At 43.5% G+C, this 25847-nt stretch overlaps 1 protein-coding gene across 3 annotated transcripts in view; it reads left to right on the top strand.

The window, feature by feature from the left end:
* Positions 1-25847, top strand: part of MYLK (myosin light chain kinase) — a 284510-nt gene that overhangs the window by 42371 nt on the left and 216292 nt on the right. The window contains exon 1 of one of the 3 annotated variants that reach the window (XM_044942623.2): positions 19302-19436. The exons of the other annotated variants lie outside the window; for them this stretch is intronic. The gene's annotated coding sequence lies outside the window, so the exon portion shown is untranslated. Of the gene's footprint in view, positions 1-19301; positions 19437-25847 lie in introns of those variants that run through there. 3 annotated transcript variants of the gene reach the window in all.

Here is a 25847-nt window from a genome sequence, read left to right as displayed (position 1 = left end):
GGAGAGGGAGAGGGTGGGGAGATTTGGGAGAATGGCATTGAAACATGTATAATATCATGTATGAAACAAGTTGCCAGTCCAGGTTCGATGCACGATACTGGATGCTTGGGGCTGGTGCACTGGGACGACCCAGAGGGAGGGTATGGGGAGGGAGGAGGGAGGAGGGTTCAGGATGGGGAACACAGGTATACCTGTGGCGGATTCATTACGATATTTGGCAAAACTAATACAATATTGTAAAGTTTAAAAATAAAATTAAATTAAAAAAAAAAAGAAAGAAAGAAACTTCTGGAGACTAAAGAGGCTGAGGAACTCAGTGAGCAGGGATGACTGGAACCCAGAAGTTTTGCCTCCTAGGATAATCTTTGTTCTTCACTGCTTCTCATAATAAAAACAGATGAAGTTGAACAGGTTCCCTTATTTGTTTGTTTTGAAAACTGAAGGAAAGAATTACACATCAACCAGAAATGATTTAGGTGACCACAAAACAGAAGCTAGAGAAGTCAACAAGAGGTTGATACATCGTTTTACCTTTGTGTTATGAGCCTTCCTAAGAGGTTGGAGTCTCCCTACGCCCTCAGGGCAGAGTGAGCTAGGATGGGAAGGAACTAAGTGTTGTAGAAGGCATCTGGGCCTCAGTCCTTATCATCAGACCCACTGGATAGATGTATTTGTTCCCATCTTACAGAGGCAGCAACAGGCTTAGAAAGGTAGAAACCAGCAATATTGCAATTATCCCCCAATTAAAAATAAAATGTTAAAAAAGGGTTAAATTACTTCCCCAATGTTATAAAACTATTAAGAGCTATGGGCTTCCCTGGTGGCTCAGACGGTGAAGAATATGCCTGCAATGCGCAAGACCTGGGTTCTATCCCTGGGTTGGGAAGATCCCCTGGAGGAGGGCATGGCAACCCACTCCAGTATTCTTGCCAGGAGAATCCCCATGGACAAAGGAGCCTGGTGGGCTACAGTCCATGTGGTCACAAAGAGTCGGACACGACTGAGTGACTAAGCATGGTACAGCACTATTGTGATACTCTGATGTCATAAATTTGTCATGTTTTCTGGAATTAGCTCTTAAAACCGTTGTAATTTCTTAAGTGCTAAGAGCTATATGCACATCTTTTGTTCCTAACTCCTTAAATAGCTCTAGAGCATAAAGATGAAATGGGTGTTTTTTGCTATTCATAACGAGCCTCTTTTGACCACAGAGCATATATTCATGAGGTGATTTTTGGAAAGCCCCTAGAAGACCACTGGAAGAGGACTAGTTGCCAGCAGAACCAGCCAGGTGATTAGAGTTGGAACTTTCAGTTCTACTTCCTGACCTCTGGGGAGGGGAGAAGGGCTAGAGAATGACTTAATCACCAATGGCCAATGATGTGATCAATCATGCCTATGATAGGAAGCCTCCATAAAAACCCAAAAGGATGGTGTTTGAAGAGCTCCTAGTTTGATTCATCTATATGCCAGGAAGGTGGTATACTCCAGACTCCAAGAGACAGAAGCTCCTATGCTTGGGACTCTTCAGGACCTCACCCTATGTATCTCTTCATCTGACTGTTTGTTCATGTTCTTTAATAGCCAATGTAATAAACTATTAATCTAATAATTAAACTGTTTTCTTCAGTTCTCTGAGCTTTCCTAGCTAATGATCAAACTTAAGGAGCAGGTGTGGGAACCTCTGACTTACAGTCAATTGCTCAGAAGTACAGGTGACTACCCAGACTTGCAGTTGCCATATGAAGTGGGTGCAGTCTGTGGAATCTGATGTTCTTTCCAGGTAGAGAATGTCAGAATTGAGTTAACTGTAGGACACTCAGCGGTGTTGCAGACAGTTGCTTGGTGAGGGGCAAACCCATACACATGTGGTGACTAGAAGTGAAGGAGAATGATGTCATAGAGAGAAAATAAAGGAAAATAAAGGAGCATTTTCTTTTTCTGTCTATGTTATAGGAAGCCAAGGCTGACTCTAAGAACTCATAATTAAGGAAGACCCATCTGAGGTCAGGGAGGATAAATTCCCCAGAGCTGACAGCCACTCTTAGAACAGTTGGGGCTGGGAATGATGTAGAACATGAGCCAAGTAAGAACATCCTGGAACAGACTGAGAAGAGCTTTGGGGGAGTGGGCATTAGGCATGCCAGGGTTACAAGCCTCTGCAGATTCTTCCCTCTGGAAAAGAAAAAGTCATGTGGATAAACTTCCTGACCTCCTACCCCTCCTTCCTGGGTCCCATCCCAGCTGCAGGGCCCACGTCTGCTAGCCTTCCGGGGAAGGGCTCCCTAAAACCAAAGGCGTTGTTTAGTTACTGTAGAAGAGGCTCATGTGACTTAAGAGGACCCTTCAGGCTTGATTAAGGTGATGTGGGTCAAAGTAAACTGTAAATCTCTATGTAAATGTGGTTATTGGGTGAACAGTGTTAAACCTGGGAGGTTTGTGAGGACAAGAGAGGGGAAAGTGCCTCTTGAGAGAGGTCTCCCAGGAGAATATGAGATTAGTTGAGGTTCAGTGCATTCCTTTGTTGCTCACTCAAGAAGCATATTTGAAGGGATAAGCTTCCTCACTTAGAGCAGAGCATCCCAGACTTGTCGCCATAGTGACAGTGATCAAACAGAGGCTTTGAAACCAGAAAACACCAGGTCAGAGGGATTCTTTTGGAGCTATGCTTCTCTAGTAGAGGACTCAACTATTGTGTGCTATGGAGGAGAGGGACAAGGAGTTTGAATAGCTTCCCTTCCTTCCTGTCTCTAGCTCTGGGGCTTTTGTTTTGATTTTTCTCTCTGAATTGATGTGGTCTTTGGAAAAGGGCTGCAGAAGGAACTAGTCTTCTTTAAAACCTGTGTCAGAATCTGGAGGCACCAACAATGAGCTATCTCAAAAAGAAATTAAGGAAACAATCCCACTTATAATAGCATCAGGAAGAGTAAATAAATAAATACATATGAATAAATTTAACCAGGGAGGTGAAAGATCTATACTCTGAATGCTATAAGACAGCGATGAAAGAAATTAAAGACACAAGTAAATGGAAAGATAGCCCGTATTCATGGATTGGAAGAATTAATATCATTAAATCATCCATACCACCCAACATGATCTACAAATTCAATGCAGTTACTATCAAAAATTCCAATGACATTTTTCACAGAAATATCAGTAGAACAAACAATCCTAAAATGTGTATGGAACCACAAAAAACTCTAAATAGCCAAAGCACTCTTGAGAAAGAAGAACAAAGCTGAAGGCATTGCAATTCTTGATTTCAAACTATATTAGAAAGCTATAGTAATCAAAACAGCATTGTTATTGTTCAATCAGTCGTGTCTGACTCTTTGCGACCCCATGGAGTGCAGCACTCCAGGCTTTCCTATCCTTCACTGTCTGCAAGAGTTTGCTCAAACTCATGTCCATTGAGTCAGTGATGCCATCCAGGCATCCTCTGTTATCCCCTTCTCCTCCTGCCATCAATCTTTCCCAGCATCAGGGTCTTTTCCAATGAGTCAGCGCTTCACATCAGGTGGCCAAAGTATTGGAGTTTCAGCTTCAGCATCAGCCCTTCCAAAAGAGTATAGCGTTGGCATAAAAACAGACATGTATCAGTGGAACAGAATAGAGAGCCCTGAAATAAACCCACATGTAGACGATCAACTAATCTTTGACAAGGGTCCAAGAATACACAATGGAGAAACAAGAGTCTTTTCAACAAATGGTATTGGGAAAATTTTGCTTGTCCATATGCAATGAAATGAAAAGGCAACCTATAAAATGAGAGAAAATATTTGCAAATCATATATCTAAAGGGGATTAATAACTAAAATATATAAAGAACGTATATCTAGCTCAATAGCAAACTGCCCCCACAAGGACATCAAGTAATCCAATTAAAAAATGAGCAAGGGACTTGAATAGACATTTTTCTAAAAATGACATCTAAGTGGCCAAGAGATATTTGAAAAGGTGCTCAACATCACTAGCCATTCAGTTTGGTTCAGTTGCTCAGTCGTGTCCAACTCTTTGTGACCCCATGAATTGCAGCATGCCAGGCCTCCCTGTCCATCACCAACTCCCGGAGTTCACTCAGACTCACGTCCATCGAGTCAGTGATGCCATCCAGCCATCTCGTCCTCTGTTGTCCCCTTCTCCTCCTGCCCCCAATCCCTCCCAGCATCAGAGTCTTTTCCAATGAGTCAACTCTTCGCATGAGGTGGCCAAAGTACTGGAGTTTCAGCTTTAGCATCATTCCTTCCAAAGAAATCCCAGGGCTAATCTCCTTCAGAATGGACTGGTTGGCTCTCCTTCAAAACCACATTGAGATATCACCTCAAACTTGTTAGGATCAGATCAGATCAGATCAGATCAGTCTCTCAGTCGTGTCTAACTCTTTGTGACCCCATGAATCGCAGCACGCCAGGCCTCCCTGTCCATCACCAACTCCCGGAGTTCACTCAGACTCATGTCCATTGAGTCAGCGACGCCATCCAGCCATCTCATCCTCTGTCGTCCCCTTCTCCTCCTGCCCCCCAATCCCTCCCAGCATCAGAGTCTTTTCCAATGAGTCAACTCTTTACCTGAGGTGGCCAAAGTACTGGAGTTTCAGCTTGAGCATCATTCCTTCCAAAGAAATCCCAGGGCTGATCTCCTTCAGAATGGACTGGTTGGATCTCCTTGCAGTCCAAGGGACTCTCAAGAGTCTTCTCCAGCACCACAGTTCAAAAGCATCAACTCTTCGGCGCTCAGCCTTCTTCACAGTCCAACTCTCACATCCATACATGACCACAGGAAAAACCATAGCCTTGACTAGACGAACCTTTGTTGGCAAAGTAATGTCTCTGCTTTTGAATATGCTATCTAGGTTGGTCATAACTTTCAGTTGTTACCAAAAAGACCAGTTCAGTCACTCAGTCGTGTTTCTGTCCAACTCTTTGCGACCCCATGGACTGCAGCACACCAAGCTTCCCTGTGTATCACCAACCCCTGGAACTTGCTCAAACTCATATCCATCGAGTCAGTGATACCATCCAACCATCTCATCCTCTGTCATCCCCCTCTCCTTCTGTCTTCCATCTTTCCCGGCATCAGGGTCTTTTCTAATGAGTCATTTCTTTGCATCAAGTGGCCAAAGTATTGGAACGTCAGCTCCAGCATCAGTCCTTCCAATGAATATTCAGAAATTGATTTCCATTAGGATTGACTGATTTGATCTTCTTACAGTCCAAGGGACTCTCAAGAGTCTTCTCCAACCAAAAAAGACAAGAAGTAATAAATGCTGGTGAGGGTATGGAGAAGAGGGAACTCTTGTACACTTGTTGGTGGGAATGTAAATTGGTTTAGCCATTATGGAAAACAATATGGAGTTTCCTCAAAAAGTTAAAAATAGAACTACTGTATGACCCAGCAATCCTACTTCTGGGTATTTATCTAAAGGAAATGGACTCAGTATCTGAAAGAGCTACCTGCATTCTCTTATTCACTGCACCATTATTCACAATAAGTCAAGCCAAGATTGTGAAACAACCTAAGTGTTCGTTGATGGATAAATGGATAAAGCAAATCGGTCACACATAGAGTGGAATAGTATTTAGCCATTAAAAAGAGGGAAATCCTTCCATTTGTGACAGTATAGATGAAATTGGAGGACATTATGCTAGGTGAAATAAGCTAGGCAAAGAGAGACTTGTAGAGGTATTCCCCAGTTTTTGAAAGTTTCCTTTACACCACTTCTCTCTATGAAAGAACTACATTAGTACCTGTTCTTGCTAACCACAAGAAATCCTAAGAGAATTTTTGCTTCTATAAAAAGAGAAAATAGCCCATGTTTGTTTTTCAGTGAACTGTTCAAGAGTCAGCACACACCCTGAGCAGTGAAAGTGGAAATAAGCTCCAACCCTGGGAACTGCACTCAGCATCTCAGCATCAGGCTGCTTTGAACTTTGTCTGTGAACATCTGTACTTTATCTCAATTTATTTTTGTGCATCTGTTAGCAAGATGTGTTCTTAAGGTAATTGCTTTTTTTGCTTTATGCTTACTAAAGGTTGCATAGAAATGCTCTACTTTGAAAAAGTGGGGGAAACCTGTACTGTATGACCTTAATTATATGTGGAATCTAAAAAAGTCAAACTCACAGAACCAGAGAATCTTGGTTGCCAGTGGATGGTGGGAAGGGGGACTGTGTGGGAAAATGGGGAGATGTTGGTCAAAGGGTGCAAACTTTTAGTTATAAGGTGAATAAATTCTGGAGACCTGATGTGTAACCTGACTCTAGCTAAGGTACAGTGACTGTAGTTAATAATACTGTATTATACGGACTTCCCTGGGGCTCCAGTGACTAAGACTCCATGCTCCCAATGCAGGGGGCCCAAGTTTGATACCTGGTCAGGGAACTAGACCCCACCCGCCACAAATAAGAGTTCACATGCCACAGTTAAAGATCCCAAGTGCTGCAGCTAACACCTGGCTTGGCCAAATAAATATTAAAAAATAATAACACTGTACTATGTATTTGAAATTACCTAATTTAAATAGATCTTAAATGTTCTCACCACAGACAAACATGCGCGGTAACTATGTGAGGTGACAGATGTGTTAATTGTTTGTGGTTATATTTTCACAATGTGTACATATATCAAACCATCATATTGTATAGCCCCCCAAAAGAAGCCGGAGGCATCTTTTTTTTTAGGCCCTTTACTTTCTTGGGTATACTGTTAACCTGATATTCTGGAACTGGTCTGAGTTCCCCGTGAAGCCAGTCACCATGGCCCTGTGCCTGCTAGAACATAGGTCTATTTGCAGCAAGCCGTGTATACGTTCTTCCTTGTCCTGTCCCATAACTCAGAAGGCCCAGCTTTTTCATCCTACCTCACAGGGAAGGGTAACAGAGCCTTATAACCATGCTAACATATGAGGTGTTGTCACTTGCATATCTGCCTTCTTTAAATCGTACCCCAGTTTGCAAGCATGTATTAAGAGAGATGATTGTTTCTTCTAATCTTCTTGGCTTCAAGTATACTTGAAGTGGCCATTGCCACAGCAAAATGACCTCCCAGGCAGCGCTTCCCAGCCGGGGGTGACTCTCAGCCCGCCAGCCAGTGTGTGGCTTCTCAGACGCCAGACCTCCAGGCCTGCTCCCAGGGCCTCAATTCCGGAGTCAGGGCCGGGTGTCTGCCTGCCCTCTGCGAGCCTTGCAAGCACATTCTTAGGTCAGGGTGGTCCTGCCCATGGGGAAGGAGGCTGCGGGGGAGTAAGGACGCGTAAGGAGTGTGTCTGAGGGGGCTGGACGCCATGCTGGGGTCACCTGGCTGAGGGCACCTGGCACCTCCCATGGGCCCCCGGCGAAGGGTGGGGGGCCTGCCCCTGGCTTGCCCAATGCCGGAGCGGGGAGCAAAGCTAGCTCTGGCAGAAGGAAGCAAACAGCCACGGGAGGCCTTTGCAAGTAGTTGCTGGGCCACCCCGCATTAGGGCTCTCCAGGCGAAAAATGCCAGTTGGGGCCCCCAGGCCCGGGCTCCAGGTGGGTGCCCAGGGTGTTCTGCCCGCAGAAGCCAAGCACGGTGCAGACAGGCCTAGACTCGCGAGCTCTCTCCCGCAGAGCAAACGTGAGGGAACAGCCGTGTAGAGGTTGCCTGGACGTTCCCTGGGAGTGTGGGAGCCCTCCCTGGGCGCAGGGCCCCAGGGGCCATGGCCACTGCAAAATGACCTCCCAGCCAGCACTTCCCAGCCAGGGGTGACTCTCAAAAGCCCTTGACATTCATCTGGGCTTTTGCAGCTCTACTTTGATAATTTGGTTTCTAGACTCAGGTCTGCTTTGACCCTTGGATGGCTCACTGAGACTTGAGCTGTTAAACTGACAATAGAGGAGTCTAGATTCCGTCACTCATTCTGGTCCCAAGTCCCTCCCTGGTGAGCCACGTTCCACTCCCACTACAGTATCCCAACACCATAACCCCACTTCAAATGGGGCTTTGCCCACAGGTCCAGTAATAGTGAAGCTCTTCTTTTTTTCATTATAAGTCTGCCTGTATGTAACCAGCTCTATCTGAAACAACTATATTGTGAACATAATTTCATTGTGTATTTGAAGACTCTGCTAAGTATCTGTCCCGTCATACTCAGTCTTCTAATGTCAGCTGATACCTTTCTTATAAGAGGACTTCTGGATCCCTTCTGGTGTTTTGCATTCAGATTAAAGCTGCTGCTCAGAGCCATACATGGAATTTGAATTTTGTCAGGTGCTTTTTTTGTTGTTGCATCTAATGAAATGATCACCTATTTTTTTTTTTCGTCTAGTCAGTTGATTAATAAATTACACTGATTGATTTTCAAATGTTGAACCAACCCTACATTTCTAGGATAAACCTCACATGATAATGATGTATTTCTATATTTATGTAAGTGTATATATATATATGTGTGTGTATACATACATGTACATATACACATACACACATGTTGTTGTTTAGTTGCTAAGTCATATCCAGCTCTTTGCAACCCCATGGACTGTAGCCGCCAGGCTTCTCTGTCCATGGGTTTCTCCAGGCAAGAATACTGGAGTGGGTTGCCATTTCCTTCTCCAGAATGTTCCTGACCCAGGGACCGAACCCATGTCTCCTACATTGGCAGATGTAGGATTCTTTACCACTGAGCTACCAGGGAAGCCCATATATAACATACACATGTATAGATTTGAGGCTTTTCTTTTATTCTGATATTAGCATTTGATGCTATAAATTTCCTCCTAAACTTTAGCTACTTAAGCTGTATCTCCTCAAATATGACGTATTGTGCCTTCACATCATTCAATTTGAAGTGTTTTCAAATATCCTTGTGACTTCCTCTTTGATCTATGGGTCATTTAGAAGTGTGGTGTTTAGTCTCCAAATATTTGAGGGCTTTTTCAGATATCTTCTTGTTATTAACTTCTAATTTAATTTCATTATGCTCACAGAACATTTCTATATAATTTCATTTCTTTTAAATTGATTCAGTTCTGCTTGGTGGCCTAGAATATGGCTTCTCTTGGTAAATGCTTCCTGTGTACTTGAAAAGAATGTGTATTCTGTCTTTTTAGGTGTAGTATCAATTCAGTCATGTAGGTTGATAGTGGTGTTCTATTCTACTACATCTTTACTTACTTTCTGTATACTTTTTTTCTTTTAATCAGTTACTGAGAGAGGAGTGTTGAAGTATCCAAATACAGTTAGAGATTTACTTAGTTCTCCTTTCAGTTCTAAGGGTTTTTGAATAATGTACTTTGGGTCTCTGTTGTTGGATGCATACACACTTAGGAGTGTTATAGTTAGTGAATTAACCTTTTCATCATGAAATCACTCTCTTTATCACTACTAATATTCCTTGTTCTGAAATCTACTTGTGTGGTATTAATATAACCATTTTAGTTTTCCTTTGATTGGTGCCTGAAGCTCTGGGAGTTGGTGATGGACAGGGAAGCCTGGCATGCTGCAGTCCACAGGGTGGCAAAGAGTCAAACACGACTGAGCGACTGAATTGAACTGCATTTTTAATATTTTTCCCTTTTGTTTTTAACCTATCCCTGTCTTTATAGTTAAAGTGGGCTTTTTGTAGACAGCATATGATTGAGTCCTGCTTTTTTATCCAATCTGATAATCTTTGATTGGTATGATTAGGCTATTGGTATTTAACATAATTCCGAGAAGGCAATGGCACCCCACTCCAGTACTCTTGCCTGGAAAATCCCATGGATGGAGGAGCCTGGAAGGCTGCAGTTCATGGGGTCGCTAAGAGTTGGGCACAACTGAGCGACTTCACTTTCACTTTTCACTTTCATGCATAGGAGAAGGAAATGGCAGCCCACTCCAGTGTTCTTGCCTGGAGAATCCCAGGGACGGCGGAGCCTGGTGGATTGCCATCTATGGGGTTGCACAGAGTTGGACACGACTGAAACAACTTAGCAGCAGCAGCAGCATTTAACATAATTATTGATATGTGTGTTCATCACTCAGTCATGTCTGACTCTTTGAGACTCCATTGACTGCAACCTGTCAGGGCCCTCTGTCCTTGGGATTCTCTAGACAAGAATGCTGGAGTGGGTTGCCATTTCCTTCTCCAGGAATTATTGATATAGTTGGATTAAAATCTGCCATGCAGTTGTTTCATTTGTTCTATCTTTTCTTTTTTCCTTTATCTTTCTCTGCCTGCCTTTGGATTAATTGAGAATTTTAATTATTTATTTTTATCTTCATTAACTTAATGATTATACTTCCTAAAAAAATTTTTTAGTCTGCCCAGTACAATATACATTAATCACAGTCTACCTTCAAATAATATACCACTTATTGTATAAAAGTCTTAAAACACTATACTCCAAGTTCTTCCCTCTCAACTTTTATATTATTGTCATGTTTTTCTTTTATGTATCCTATATATCTATAGTATATTACTATTGTTTTAACTTTAAACAATTATCTTTTAGAAGAACTTAATTTTTTTAAAAAGTCTTTTATATTTACTTAGAGATCTTAGTTTATTTAGATCCAACTTCTTTTTAGTATATTCCTTCTGTTTGAAGAACTTAAAGTTCTTGAAGGACAAGCCTGTTTATAATGAATTCTCTCAGGTTTTCTTTTATTTTTAAAAGTTTTTATTTTCCCTTTACTTTTGAGAGAGAGTTCAATGGGTGCAGAATTCTGGGTTAAAAGTTTTTCTTTTAGTTCCTAAGTTGTCATTTTGTTGCTTACTGATTTGCACTGTTTCAGATGAGAAGTGCACTTGAAAACTTAACTCTCATCCTGTGTAAATAGTATGTTTCTCCTTTTCCCCAACTGCCTTTAGGATTTTCTCTTTATCTTTTATTTTCAGCAGTTGGAATATGTTATGTCTAGATGTGTTTGATTGTTTTTGTTTGGTATTTGTACTGCTTGGAATTCTCTGAACCTTTTGGATCTGTATATTTCATTATTTTTGTAAAATTTTTAGGCATTATTTCTTCAGATATTTCTTTCATATCAGTATCTATTTCTTCTCTTTCTGGGATTCCAATTACACATGAAAGTGAAAGTTGCTCAGTAGTGTCTGACTCTGCAACCCCAGGGACTATACAGTCCATGGAATTATCCAGGCCAGAATACTGGAGTGGGTAGCTGTTCCCTTCTCCAGATGATCTTCCCAACCCAGGCGTTGAACCCAGTTCTATGGTAGACCAGTTTGATACTATTTCATAACTCTTAGGTGCTCTATTCTTCCCACCCTCTTTATGTCTTTGTGTTTCAATTTGTGTCATTTCTGGTAGCCTATCTTCAAGATCACTAATTTTGTTTCCTCTGTTGTGTTGAGTCTGCCGATGAGACTGTTGAAGCACCTTATCTTTCATCCATAGAAACAGATAGTAGATTGGTGGCTGCCTAGAGCTGGGGGAATTTGAGAGGCTATGGGTAGTGACTGTGGATAGGTACCGGGTTTCTTTTTGGGTGATAAAAATGTTCTAAATGCATTGAGTTGATGGCTGTACAAATCAGTGACTGTACTAAAAAAAACAAGCAAACATTGAATTGTTACTTCAAATGGATTAATGATATAGTATGTGAATTATATCTCAATAAAGCTATTATTGATGACCTAGAGGGGTGGGGTGGGGGATGAGAGGAAGTTTCAAGAGGGAGGGGATATATGTATACATATCGCTGATTCACTTTATTGTACAGCAGAAACTGGCACAATATTGTAAAGCAATTATATTCCAGTGGGTGTTCATTGGAAGGACTGATGCTGAAGCTGAAACTCCAGTACTTTGGCCACCTCATGCGAAGAGTTGACTCATTGGGAAAGACTGTGATGCTGGGAGGGATTGGGGGCAGGAGAAGGGGACAACAGAGAATGAGATGGCTGGATGGCATCACTGACTCAATGGACATGGGTTTGAGTGAACTCTGGGAGTTGGTGGTGAACAGGGAGGCCTGGCGTGCTGCGATTCATGGGGTTGCAAAGAGTCAGATATGACTGAGCGACTGAACTGAATTGAACTGAACTGAAAAAATAATAAATTGAAAAACAGAAATCTTCATGCTTTAGGTTCAAAGTCTACATTGATATGAATCTGGCAAGAATCAGGGAGGGATAAGACATCTTACTGATGGTGCTGAAGGACAGACAGAACAAAAAGTAATTTTGAAGGAAATGTTACTGTAACTGAAACTAGCAGATGGATAGAGATTACATATATTATTTTATTCTGTGTTGTATATCTGATTCTAACTGTTGAAAGCTGACTCTCGTAAGTGTTCTTAGCTAGTCCCTGTCTTTAACCTTGCATGTGTTTTGCTAGTTCCTGTGGATAAAATGTGACTTATGGCTGTTAGTCTTACAGCAAAAGCTTCCAAGAGCTCTCATGGCTTTGAGTTCTCCCTACTATCCGAGCTCCCGTCTACTGTGTATCACAGGGTGTGTGACCCACGGGCTGCTGGTCTTATATGGTGGTGTTACTCATCCACTTTAATGACCTCAGAGTTTCCATATTGCCTCCTCCTGTTATAAAACAACTTAGAAATACAGCCCTAGTAGAGTTCTCTAAATGGAGAATTTTAGTACAATTTCTCTATAGGGGGTTCACTGTGAAACTCACAGGAATCATATAATGGCCTAACAGATGCTCCTTCTCTTTAGGGAAGGCACACATGCCCCTGAGGTGTTATATGTTCTTAGACACTTGGAAGTCTTCTAGGTGGTTCTTGATGTGTTTAATATGGAATAATCCCCAAAATATATTAAGTGAAAAAAATCAAGATACAAAACAGATTGTGTAATATGCTATCATTTGTTTTTAAGAAAGAAAGTGGGGGAAAAGCGTATATGTACATATTTTTATACATGTTCCTAAGAGACAACAATGTCACAGCTGGATCTGAGGGAAGGAAGTTGGAGCTGAGTACCTAGGAACAGGGGAGGGTGAAAGACCTTTTATTGCATACCCTTTGAATCTTTTGCATTTTAAATCATATAAATGTATTGGCTATTCAAAGAGAAGTACAAGTTTGATTAAAAGCAAAATTCTTCTACCCAGAAATAAACCCACAAGCCTGTGGTCAATTTATCTAAAACACAGGAGGCAAGAATGCACAGTGGAGAAAAGATAGTCTCTTCAGTAAGTGGTGCTGGGTAAACTGAACAGCTACATGTAAAAGAATGAGGTTAGAGCATTTCCTCCCACCATATACAAAAATAAACTCAAAATGAATTAAAGAACTAAATATAAGACATGAAAACATAAAGGAGAGGAGAATGTAGACAGAATACTCTGACATAAATTGTGGCTGTATTTTCGGGGGAAATCTAGCTCCTAATGCAAAAGAAATAAAAGCAAAAATAAACAAATGGGACCTAATTAAATTTAAAAGCTTTTGCATAGCAAAGGAAACCATCAACAAAACAGACAATCTACTGAATGGAGAAAATATTTGCAAATAATGCAATCAACAAGGGGTTAACTTCTAAAATATACAAACATCTCATACAACTTAATATTTAAAAAAAAAAAAATCCAAACAAGAAATGGGCAGAAGACTTGAATAGACATTTTTCCAAAGAAGACATATTGATGGCTAACAGGCACATGAAAAGATGCTCAACATTGCTATTTATTAGAGAAATACAAGTAAAAACAGCATGAAATACCACCTCACACATGTTGAGTTGGCTATCATCAAAAAGTCTATAAATAACAAATGTTGCTGAAGATGTAGAGAAAAGGCAACCCTCATACCTTGTTGGTGAGAATGTAAATTGGTGCAGCCACTATGGAAAACAGTACAGAAGTTCCTCAAAAAACTAAAAATATAACCATCATGTGATCCAGCAATTCCACTCCTGGGTATATATCTGGAAAAGTATACTTTGAAAAGACACATGCACCCCAGTCTTCATAGCAGCACTATTTACAATAGCTAAGATATGGAAGCAATTCAAGTGTCCATCAACAGATGAATGGATAAAGAAGGTGTGAAAGATATATGCAGTGGAATATTACTCTGCCATAAAATAATTAAATTCTGCCCTTGCAATGACATGGATGGACCTAGAGAGTATTATGCTAGTGAAATAAGTGAGAAAAAGACAAATACTGTATGTCATCACTTATATGTAAAATATAAAAAATGAATAAAATACATATAGCAAAACAAAAACAGACTTACCAGTAAAGAAAACAACCTAGTAGATACCAATGTGGAGAGGGAAGAGGGAGGGGCAAGATAGAGGTATGGCTTTAAGAGATATAGACTGCTGCTGCTGCTAAGTCGCTTCAGTCATGTCTGACTCTGTGCGACCCCACAGATGGCAGCCTACCAGGCTCCCCTATCCCTAGGATTCTCCAGGCAAGAACACTGGAGTGGGTTGCTATTTCCTTCTCCAATGCATGAAAGGGAAAAGTGAAAGTGAAGTCACTCAGTTGTGTCTGACTCCTAGCAACCCCATGGACTGCTATGTATAAAATAGACAAGCAACAAGGATATATTGTACAGCACAGGGAATTATAACCATTATTTTTATAATACCTTTACATGGAGTATAATCTATAAAAATACTAAATAACTATGCTGTATACCTAAAACTAATATAATATTTCAATCAACTATTCTTCAATTAAAAAAAAAATCCTTCTAGGATGATTAATCTGACTTGAGACTTAAATTGACCCTTGGTAATTCACTCTTTAGTCTCATTTCTCATCACTTAGGTCTTCCTTCTCAGACTCTCCACCTTGGATAATTGGCCTGCAACAGATATGTTGCAACATCCCCCTCCCTCTCAGAGTCTAATAGAGACTCTGCACAGAGGTGAGACAGCATTTCTAAAATATCTCTGGTGACCAGTTGCCATGCTACTGCTACCGCTGCTAAGTCGCTTCAGCCATGTCCGACTCTGTGCGATCCCATAGACAACAGCCCACCAGGCTTCCCCGTCCCTGGGATTCTCCAGGCAAGAACCCTGGAGTGGGTTGCCATTTCCTTCTCTAATGCATGAAAGTGAAAAGTGAAAGTGAAGTCGCTCAGTTGTGTCCGACTCTATCGACCCCATGGACTGCAGCCTACCAGGCTTCTCCGTCCATGGGATTCTCCAGGCAAAAGTACTGGAGTTGGGTGCCATTGCCTTCTCTGACCAATTGCCATGGTTAGCCCTAAACCTTCTAGATTGGTGGTTCTCAAACTTGAGCCTGATTCAGACTCACCTGGAGGGTTTATTAAAACACACCTGGCTGGACCCACTTTCAGAGTTTCTTGTCTTCAGTAGGTAGAATTGTCAACAAGTTCCCAGGTGATGCTAGTTGGGTACCACACTTTGAAAATTAGTGCTCTCGACTAGATTCTCCTGTGATGTGCTGATGTGCAGTTTTGGTGTCCCAGTTGTATCCTCGCTTACCAATATGAAAAAATGAAAAGCAGGAGAGGTTTGTCCCTTTCCACAGGCATCCTTATAGCTCCCCATCTTCCTGCTGTCTCCCCAGTTAACAATATTCATCTGGCTCCAACCCCCTCACAGGATGGTCTTCATGTCACTACCAGCAAGATTGACACATCAGAAGCCTGCATGCCCCTTCATCTGTAGTCCCAGAGCAGACATTCTTGTAATCTTTGCTGTCAGCTCTCTGAAGATTTCACTGGTATTTAAGGCATTAGAAAAGTCGTGTTAATTACTGATTCCTCTTCCAGTCTTTCTCAACGGGGCACAATTAGCATTTTAGATGAGATAATTCTTTATCATGAGTATTCTGTTTAATGTAGGATATTAGCATCCTTGCCTGCCCCCTAACCCTGTCATTATAGCAGTTAATAATCCCACCACATTTCCTAGTGCTCCTCCACCTCAAACCTTCTTCTTCCCTGAAGAATACATGGTGAGGTGCCCTGAGAACCTCTGTGTCTTTTTTTAAAATTTGTCATTGCTGTATTGCTTGCATGCAGAGATAATGCAGAGCGACAGAGAGGCCTGGAGTGCTACAGTCCATGGGGTTGCAAAGAGTCAGACACAATTGGGTGCCTGAACAACAGCAATAACAATGTCACTGACACTTTATTTTTTTTTTTAACTTTTTATTTTGTATTGGGGTATAGCCAATTTGAACTGTGGTGTTGGAGAAGACTCTTGAGAGTCCCTTGGACTGCAAGGAGATCCAACCAGTCCATTCTGAAGGAGATCAGCCCTGGGATTTCTTTGGAAGGAATGATGCTAAAGCTGAAACTCCAGTACTTTGGCCACCTCATGCGAAGAGTTGACTCATTAGAAAAGACTCTGATGCTGGGAGGGATTGGGGGCAGGAGGAGAAGGGGACAACAGAGGATGAGATGGCTGGATGGCATCACTGACTCGATGGACGTGAGTCTGAGTGAACTCCGGGAGTTGGTGATGGACAGAGAGGCCTGGCGTGCTGTGATTCATGGGGTTGCAAAGAGTCAGACACAACTGAGCGACTGATCTGATCTGATCTGATCTGATCGCCAATTAACAATGTTGTAATAGATTCAAATGACCCAGCCATACTTATACATGTATCCATTGTCCCCTAAACTCCCCTCCCATCCAGACTGCCACATAACTTTGAGCAAAGTTACATGTGCTAAACAGTAGGTCCTTATGTATGTGTCCATTGCAAACTCCCTAACTATTCCTTCTCTACCCCCTGCTCCCTGCGCTGGGCAACCATAAGTTTGGAAAACTACTCTGTCTTGTATTAAGCTTCTAGACCCTTTCCCAAACCATGTTGCTTTAGCTCCCTGCAAAAATCTCAAGTCATGTTTTAATATTTCCTTGCTTTCATAAGTGTTGATATTTAAAAGGGGCCAAATAGTGAGTATTTCTTTCTGAAAAGCCTATAAGTAGGGAACTTCCCTGGTAGTCCAGTGGCTAAAACTCCGTCCGAGCTTTCAACAGGAGGCCCAGGTTTGATCCCTAGTCAAGGAACTAGATCCCACATGCCACAGCTAAAGATCCCACATGCTGCAACTAAGACCCAGCATGCATGTGTATGAATTCGTTTCAGTCATGTCCAACTTTGTGCAACCCTATGGACTGTAGCCTTTCAGGCTCCTTGCCAAATAAATGAACATTTTTAACAAGTCTATGGGTAGAATTGTCCGTTCTCTGCAGAGATTAGCCCTGGAAGGTCCAGTTTCTCGATGACGTGCCTTTGCATCCTCACAGCATGGAGAACTATGTGACCCATTCTATTTCCCTTTTTTACTGTGAGTGTCATGAAACTCAGGGATAGATGTAATGCTTGACAATTTTGCATAATCCACTTAGGAAACCATTTTGCTTGTATTATCAGCTTTTACACAGTTTCACTTTTTAAATATTCAGTTTAATCTTATATTTTCTTGTGAGTGACTCTGGGTCCTTTCAGAAACAATCCTTGGTAAGGTTGAGTTGTGAAAGGATTATAGCTAGGAGTAACCTAGTCTGCTGGACAGAAGAATGAGCATAGAATGGGCTCCTCTGGGCACAGGGTAGGATGATGCGGTCTGAGGCACAGGAGGGGGAGTGGGTGAGGAGGTGCCTCCTGCTGGCAGCCAGTGGAGGAGTGGCTGGTGAGGATGAGGCGCCAAGTGTGCTCTGGCTGGAGGTGGAGTCAAGGTCAAGTGGCAGGTGCCTGAGCCCTTTACCAAGGGTGGAGAATCCTTGAGGAGAGGGGCAGCAGATGGACCCAGCTTGCTTGGTTGAGGGAAGTTCTGCTGGGACTGACTGGCTTAGGCCATAAGAGACGCAGAAACTATTACTTATAGAAATGCTGTCCTGCTTCAGCTCCTACCTGGTCCTGAGGGCCACACAGATTATCAGGAGCAAGTGGGTTCAGATGGGGCCAGCACTCTTGGCATCAGCTTTCTGCTGAAGCTGCCTGTGCAGGTGGGAAAGAAGGTCTAGCCACAGGACTGTAACAGGGTGGGCATTCTACCCCTTCCCACCCCTCCTTGGAGGGCCCAGTCGCTCCCATTTCCACTTCAAAGTACACCCAAAGTCGAGGGTGGGGCACCACCCTAGACTGAATGTTCACCCTCTAGATGTCCTGTGTGATGAAGGGATGTATAAGGACCTTTCCACCTGAAAGTACTTTCTCTGCTTAAATTCCCACCTTGAGTATTTAATTTCCTTTGAATTTACAAGTGAGCAAAGTGAAGTTGCTCAGTTGTGTCCGACTCTTTGCGACCCCATGGACTATAGCCTACCATGCTCCTCTGTCCATGGGATTTTCTAGGCAAGAGTACTGGAGTGGGGTGCCATTTCCTTCTCCAGAGGATCTTCCCAACCCAGGAATCAAACCCAGGTCTCTTGCATTGTAGGCAGACGCTTTACCATCTGAGCCACCAGGGCAGTTTACAAAGACTCCAACTAACAGGGCTTCCTAGGTGGCACTAGGGGTAAAGAACATGTCTGCCAATGAGGCAGACTTAATAGACGCGGGTTTGATCCCTAGGTTGGGAAGATCCACTGCAGTTAGAAATGGCAACCCTCTCCAGTATTCTTGCCTGGATAATCCCATGAACAGAGGAGCCTGTCGGGCTACAGCCCATAGGGTTGTACACAGTCAGACACTAATGCAGCGACCTGCACAGCTTTACTGATGCACCTTCTGGAAGGGCAGCACATGAAGGGCTCGGAGGTCAGTCATTTGTTCCTGTGATACAGTGGACTTACTGCATGTTCTAGGTATTTGTTTCTCTATTAAGGAATATATGAGGTTTGCTGCTGGTGGGAAACAGGTTTCTAAAGTGGGGAGAAGGAGTGAGTTTCAGGAGCCTGGGTCAGGCTGAGGGGTGGGCCATGGGGGCTGCCTGCCTGTGGCATGGATGTGGACTGGGTCTGGGGGCTGTCAGGGGGTGGGGACTCACTCATTCCAGAGGACAGTCTTCTCCCAGTTGTGGGTACTTTCTCCCTGTGCTGTCAGTAACTCTTCCCCTGGTCATGTCCCTCCAGAGGCCCCAACAGCCTCCTGAGAGGCCTCCCAGGTGGCCTTCCTCCCCACGCCTGCCATGGCCTCTCCCAGACCCTGCAGCCTCACCGAGCTCCATCCTCCCTGGCGTTCCAGCGTCCGTCCTCTGTGGAGGAAGAAAGCACCTCGTTCTGGTTCTCCTCGTAACTATTGTTCCTGAACTCTAAACCCATAACCCCCACACACAGTCATAAAAGCAACTATTGTTGTCCTTGGGATGTTTCCACCAGCCACTCTGCTGATGGGCTCCTCCCGGCTGGCCGCTCCCTCTCCCTTTGGTGTGTCTGTCCCTGACTCGGCTTTTCCTATGCTCCTTTCTGCCAGGCACTGCCCAGGGGGCTGCCAAATCGGCTGCCCCTGCTAGAGTTCAGAACTCTTCAGGAGCATCCTGGCTGAGGTCTCCCCAGCAAGGCAGCCCTCCAGGACTTCTTCCCTTGTCCTCCCAGCCCAGTTGCCACAGCAAACAGCAGAGCCGCCTGTTGGTGAGTGTGCAGTTTATGCTGTTGACTCCTCTGCCTCAGCCCACCCTGAGGAGCTGCCGAGAGGGGAACTGTGTGCCTTCCTGGGCAGCCAGGAGGGACCACTGCCCCCAAGGTGAGATGACACCTGGCCAGGGGCCTAGGCAGGTGGCGGTGAGGGGGAAGTCAGGGTGCTTTAGCACTATCTTTTGACCATGGCTTGGCTGGTCAGAATTCTAGAACCGGTCAGGTTGGTGGGAGCCATCGATGGAACCAGCTAGGAATCAAGATTGATTAAATGCCTTGGGTGCCCTGGCCTCTACTCTGCTCTTCATGCTTCCAAACTGCCCCAGACTTCCTCCTCTACTGCTTCAGGAGGCTGCTGTGATGAGCTCCCCATTCGGTTTTGGTTTCCCCTTTGACTCTGTGGTTCCTTGGCAGGCTGAGCTTGTTAGGGTTGGAGCACAGGTGGAATTCTGCATTAATGTGGGCCCAGCTATTCTAGGTCCTGACCGAGAGCACCCATGGCCGCGCTGCACAGGCGTGGCCATCTCTGTCTGCTCAGTGAGAAGTCCTGGGCAAGGGGAACAGGGTGAGTGTTTAAATGGTGCCTTCTTTGGACAGCTGTAAAATGGTGAATAATTCAAATAACATTCCAAAATATATTTCTCAATAGTATTTCAAACATGTAGAGATCTTTGCGGATTTCCCATGTGTGATCTTAGGGGTGGATGGGTTCATTGCTTTCTGCAGCCAGTGAGGGAGATGGGTTTTCCACTGCCACCATGCTGAGCCTCAGGCTTGCAAGTACTTCAGGGGTCCTCGGCCAGTGTCGGCCTGGGACCATCCATTTCCTCTTAGTGCAAAAAAGGCTGACGGAGCCTTTAACCAATTATGGTGAAGCAAAGAGTGTGAGAAGGAAGAGGAGGGAAAAGAGGAATTAGTGAAAGGAAGCGTGGCCTGTGATTTTATAGAACTTATTGTTTCCCCCACCCCCATGATTCTAAAGCTCTTTTGAACTATGGCCCCATCACTGAAGCGAGAGAATAGCCTCTTAGAATACTTGGAAAAACAAAAAAAAGTATGTAGGTGCTGGTCTTTTGTTAATAAAACAAATCTCAAAACTTTAAAGGAATTAAAAAAAATGAGGATGAGGTTGGACTCTAAATTGGCTGATTAAAAAAAAAAAAAAAGAAACTAGTGGTGTCCTGTCACTGCCTGAAGGAAAATACAGAACCTGCAGGTGAGATGGGAGGCATTATTTTAGGATTCGGGGGGGCTGGATCAAAGAGAATACTCTGTATGTCTGAGCATGGCTCTCTTGGCAGGGAAAGCCTTAAAGCCATGACTTTGTGAAGTCACAGAGGCAGAAGATCAAAGGTGGGAGAAATTAATGCAAGTCCCTTTATTTAAAGGCAGGCTTGCCTCAGCTAAAATAGGGCTGAAGGTAGAGCCACAGGGGCTGAGGAGTGGGCTGTGCACGAAGCCTTTTCCGTGCAGTTATCAGCTTTCTGCTCCAGACAGGGAAGTTCGCAATGACGAAAAGAGGACAAACTTCGATAGAAGACCCACACCTAGTGGAAGGGACTGCAGAAACCATCCAGTACTCTTTTCCCTCCCTGATGAGGAAGGGCCTCGCAAATACAGCTGTGAACCTGATCAGTACAGAGCACCCAGAAATTGGTGCTCTCCTCCGGGGTCCCTTAAAGTCTGAGCCACGGGGCCCCTCACAGATGATGCACTGACCTTTAGCAAACATTTCCTGATAGACTTCTTAAAAGGGGGAGTAATCTTTTGTAAAAAATTGAGGTGTGGTTGATTTACAAAGCTCTGTTAGTTACAGATGTAGAGAAAAGTGATTCAGTTATGTGTTTACATATACATTATGTATGTATGTGTATTCTTTTTGTGATTCTTTTTCATTATAGGTTATTACAAGATATTGACTATAGTTCCCTGTTCTATACAGTAGGACCTTGTTGTTTATTTTGTATATAGTAGTATATATCTGTTAATCACAAGCTCCTAAGTTATCCCCCCCTTCCTCTTTTGTAACCCTAAGTTTATATGAGTTTGTTTCAGAAAGATCATTTGTATCATTTTTTACATTCTACGTATAAGTGATGCCATATGGTATTTGTCTTTCTCCATCCAACTCTCTTCATTTTCTCTAGATTCATCCATGTTCTGGAAATGACACTATTTCATTCTTTCTTTTTTAAATTTTTAAATGTTTATTTCTTTGGCTATGCCAGGTCTTAGTTACAGCACACAGGATCTTCAGTCTTTGTTGCAACGTGCAGGATCTTGTTTTAGCTGTGGCATGTAGCACCTAGTTCCCTGACCAGGGATCAAAACAAGGCCCCCTGCACTGGGAGCCCAGAGTCTTAGCCACTGGACCACCAGGAAAGTCCCTATTTCATTCTTTCATATGGCTGAGTAATATTCCATTGACTGGGTTCCATTGATCTGTACCTGTGGGGGTAACCAGATGTGAAAATCTGACCATCTCTGACTGAGGACAGTGTCTGTTGTGGAACAGCCTCAAAACCCCTAAGGGCTGGGCGCACTAGGAGATAATCTGGGTAGGGAGAGAGATGAGTTTTCTCATCTCTCTGGGATCTGGGATAAGATTTGGATCCTGTCTGTTTCTTACACAGACATAGTAGAAACAGAGGACCTGTGGGATCATAGGAGAGCTTAGAAGCAGTTTCTGGTTGGGGCACTGTGAAAGCTTTGAAGAAATGGGAGGCCACATTGAGGAGGCAGGACCAGAAGTTGAGAGCCCTCTACAACACAAGGGAGACTCTGGGTGTGGGGTGAGAGTTTAATGTGGTAACAAGCCTACAAACCAAGGACCCATTCCATGGAGTTATCCTGGGAACATATTAATAAGTACTAAACTTTTCTGGGTGATCCCCGATCACGGGGCCTGATAAAGCCCATGCTGACTGCTGAAACGCTGTTAAGATAAAAGCTGCTTTTATTCATTTGATGTCCATTAAGCCATCACAGATTAATTACTTTTTCAAAATAAAGAAAACTATGCCAGAGTTCTGCAAGTAACTTATGACCAGATGTTGAGGTCTTGGGATACCCAGTCACATGCTTAAAAATATTGTAAGAAATCTTCAGACAGTAAAATCTAAAAATAAAGCTCCCCAAATTAAAAAAGATGAATAAGAGAAAAGCACTGTAGTTCAAGAGATTTATTGGCTTCATTGTTTTTTTATTTTTGAAAAGAATCATGGTATAATTTAATGCCAGATGCTGAGACCTAGATATAACCAGTTTTGTGGCAGAGAGGGAGGGTGCATATAAGATGCAAGAAAATATCCAAGAGAGAAAATGATGAAAATTCCTGGTCACTTATCTGCTTGGGGGTTTACAGTGTTGCCAGTTTTAAGCCAGATTTCCCAGCAGCCCGTGGGTGTTCTTATCTCTTCTTTCTAACTACACTACTTGGCATCCTGCTGACCTTCAGCTGTGTCACATCCCATGGGTACACATCCCCACCTTTTAGAGGCAGAGGGGAGTTAGCATGAGAGGCCCACCCAGTGCTCTCAGTAAAGGGGGAGAGGAGATTGGAGAGCCTCCTACGATGCTGGTAGGACTTGCTGTGCTCTTGACCACAAATTGAAGGAAGGCAGAAGCTTGTCAGGAATTGTATACAGTTCAAACTGGTGTCTGGTGCTACGGATGAGGATCTAGGTTTAGAAGGAGGGTCTGCCTGTGCTGGTGGGAGAAGTGAGTGGAGCAGAAGAGACCTTGGCCTACATTTCAGACAAGGGTGCTTGAAAAGGGGACCTTCAAGTTCAAAAGAAGCTTTAGAAGGACCTCAGTGAATGGAACATTTGATTAAAATCAGGAAGATGAAAATCAAAATGAATAAATAAGGAAATAAAAATTCTTCACTTAGAATTCTTTTCAAAATCAGACTAAGTATGGACAGACTGTGATAGGGTTGATGACAGTTTAAGATCTTTACTGCAGGGTCAGCGGGGGAGACATTTTGTTATTGTCTCCTCTCTAGGTTGTAGTCAATAACTGGGGAGGGTCTGAGATTTCACCAACTGGCAAGCTAGTGTGTGAATTAGCTGCCAAGGTTTCATGAACACGGGCTAAAGGCGAGCTCTGTGAGTTAGGGACAGCACTTTATGATTCACAGCAGTGCCAGTGACCAAAGTACCAGCATTTCCTCTCACGGGTTCTTTGAGCTCCAGTCTCCACAGGCTGACGCCTGAACACACAATGGAGAGAAATGCTGAGCTTAGGGAACTCAAATCTTTTATAATGCACAGTAACAGTTGGTCTGCAAAGAGCTCAACAGGACTTGGCGACTGAACAACAACAAAGCCTGTCTGTGCTTTGCTCCAAAGGAAGACATTCTCCCTTCCAGGGTTATTTATGATACAAATATTCTTGAAAAAAAAGTCTGGAGCAAAGGTAGTCAGTTCCTGTGCCTGCAAGATATGCCGAATGTGAGATGTCCACGGAGACGGACTCTTAGATGCTGCATCTGTACACAGGGGAAGGAAGCTAGAGTGTATGCACTGCTTGTTATGCACCAGGTGCTGACCAGGAGCCCTCTCACGCCTTACCTCATCAAAGCTCAGAGGTGGTACTATTGTTTTATGAGTATGAAAGCTGGCAAGTAATGGAGTATCAGCTGCAGGATTTTTTTTTCTAATTTATATATTTTAAATTGGAGGATAGTTGCTTTGCAATGTTGTGTTGGTTTCTGCCATGTAGCAACATGAATCAACCAGAGGTATACATATGTTCCCTCCCTCCTGAACCTCTGCATCCCCCACCTCCCACCCCATCCCACCCCTCTAGGTGGTCATGGACCACCAGGTTGAGCTCCTTGTGTTATACAACAACTTCCCATTAGCTATCTGTACTACATATAGTCATGCATACATTTCAATGCTACTGTCTTAATCCATCCCATCCTCTCCTGCCCCCACTGTGTCCATAAATCTGTTCTCTATGTCTGAGTCTGTATTCCTGTCCTGTAAATAGGTCCATCAGTACCATTTTTCTAGATTCTATATTAATATGGATTAATTAGGATATTTAATATGCATTAATATATGATATTTGTTTTTCTCTGACTTGCTTCGGTCATCTGCAGGATTTATATATACATTGCAGACATTAAAAAAAAATTTTTTTTGGTTGCACCGGATCTTAGTTGCATCAAATCTTATGTCTTAGTTGTGCTGAATCTTACTGGTATCTTAGATATTCATTGCGGCATGTGGGATTTTTAGCTGCAGCATGCAAACTCTTAGTTGGGGCATGTGGGATCTAGTTCCCCGACCAGGGATCAAACCTGGGCCCCCTGCATTGGTGCAGAGTCTTAACCAGTAGACCACCAGTGAAGTCCTTGCATACTTCTTAGAAGCTAAGCATGGTGCTAAGAAATAGCTGAGACTTTATTAGCTGCTTATCACCTGCCTTGCCAGGCACAGTTACAAGTTCTCCATGAACTGACTTATGCATTTCTCATAACTAAGTTTATCAAGTGCTGCAGAGGAAGCTGTGAAGGAAATTGAGGCATTGGGAATAATGGCATGGAGATTCAAATCTGTGGTTTATTCACTGTGCTCTTGTTTTCTTTCTTTGGTCCTCAGGGTCCCACCAAGTGGGTCCTAGTGAAACTAACATGAGCCCAGAGGATGTGGGAGGGTTTGGAAACAATGGCAATTAGGGAGAGTTGAAGGAGCCGAGTGTATTTTGTCTGTAGAAGGATAAAGGATAAATTATTGTCTTCAGATATTTGTAGGTGTGTCTTGTACAAAGGTAGAGTTTATCTGACTCCAGGGAACAGAATTGGGTTCGGTTAGGGGAAGCCATATCATGGCTCAGCAGATCCGAATGTACACAGTAACCAGAACTGTCTGCCCTGCCACCCTGTCCTGTCCCCTCTCTGAGAATTTTCCCCTGTCAGACATGCCCAGGAAAGGTTCCTGCTTGAGTCGGGTGGGGGAGTCCTAACTTTGGGGAACCCCAACCTGCCCTAAAGGGGCAGAAGGAGCTAGTCCCAGCTGCATCCTTGGTCCTGTAGCTCCCGGCATTCTTGTGAAGGGACTCACCCTCCATCCCTAATGGGTTGGTTGCATTCCTGTAATCACCAGCCTCATGGCTCGGCCAGGTCCTGGCATTTGTCTGCAAACGTATCAGTCCCATCATTGCCCAGTCTGGGACAGAATAGGGTTCTTCCACTGGATGGGAGGTTGACTTAGAAGATCTCCCTGGTCTCTTAACTGTGTGGTTCTGTGATTTACTCTTTCCTTGTCAAAAAGCCCACACTTTAAAAACCAAGTGGGATCAGTGAGTTGGGTCCAGCACTGCTCTATTAGGACCCAGCTCAGGACCCGTGATCATACCCTTGGTCTTGGGCAGCCCCAGTCCTGAGTGGGGCAGGTC

The sequence above is a fragment of the Bubalus bubalis genome, chromosome 1, assembly GCF_019923935.1.
Source record: "Bubalus bubalis isolate 160015118507 breed Murrah chromosome 1, NDDB_SH_1, whole genome shotgun sequence".
NCBI classification, from domain to species: Eukaryota; Metazoa; Chordata; class Mammalia; order Artiodactyla; family Bovidae; genus Bubalus; species Bubalus bubalis.
The sequence above is the reverse complement of the archived record's forward strand: the minus strand, read 5'-3'. Positions and strand labels throughout refer to the sequence as shown.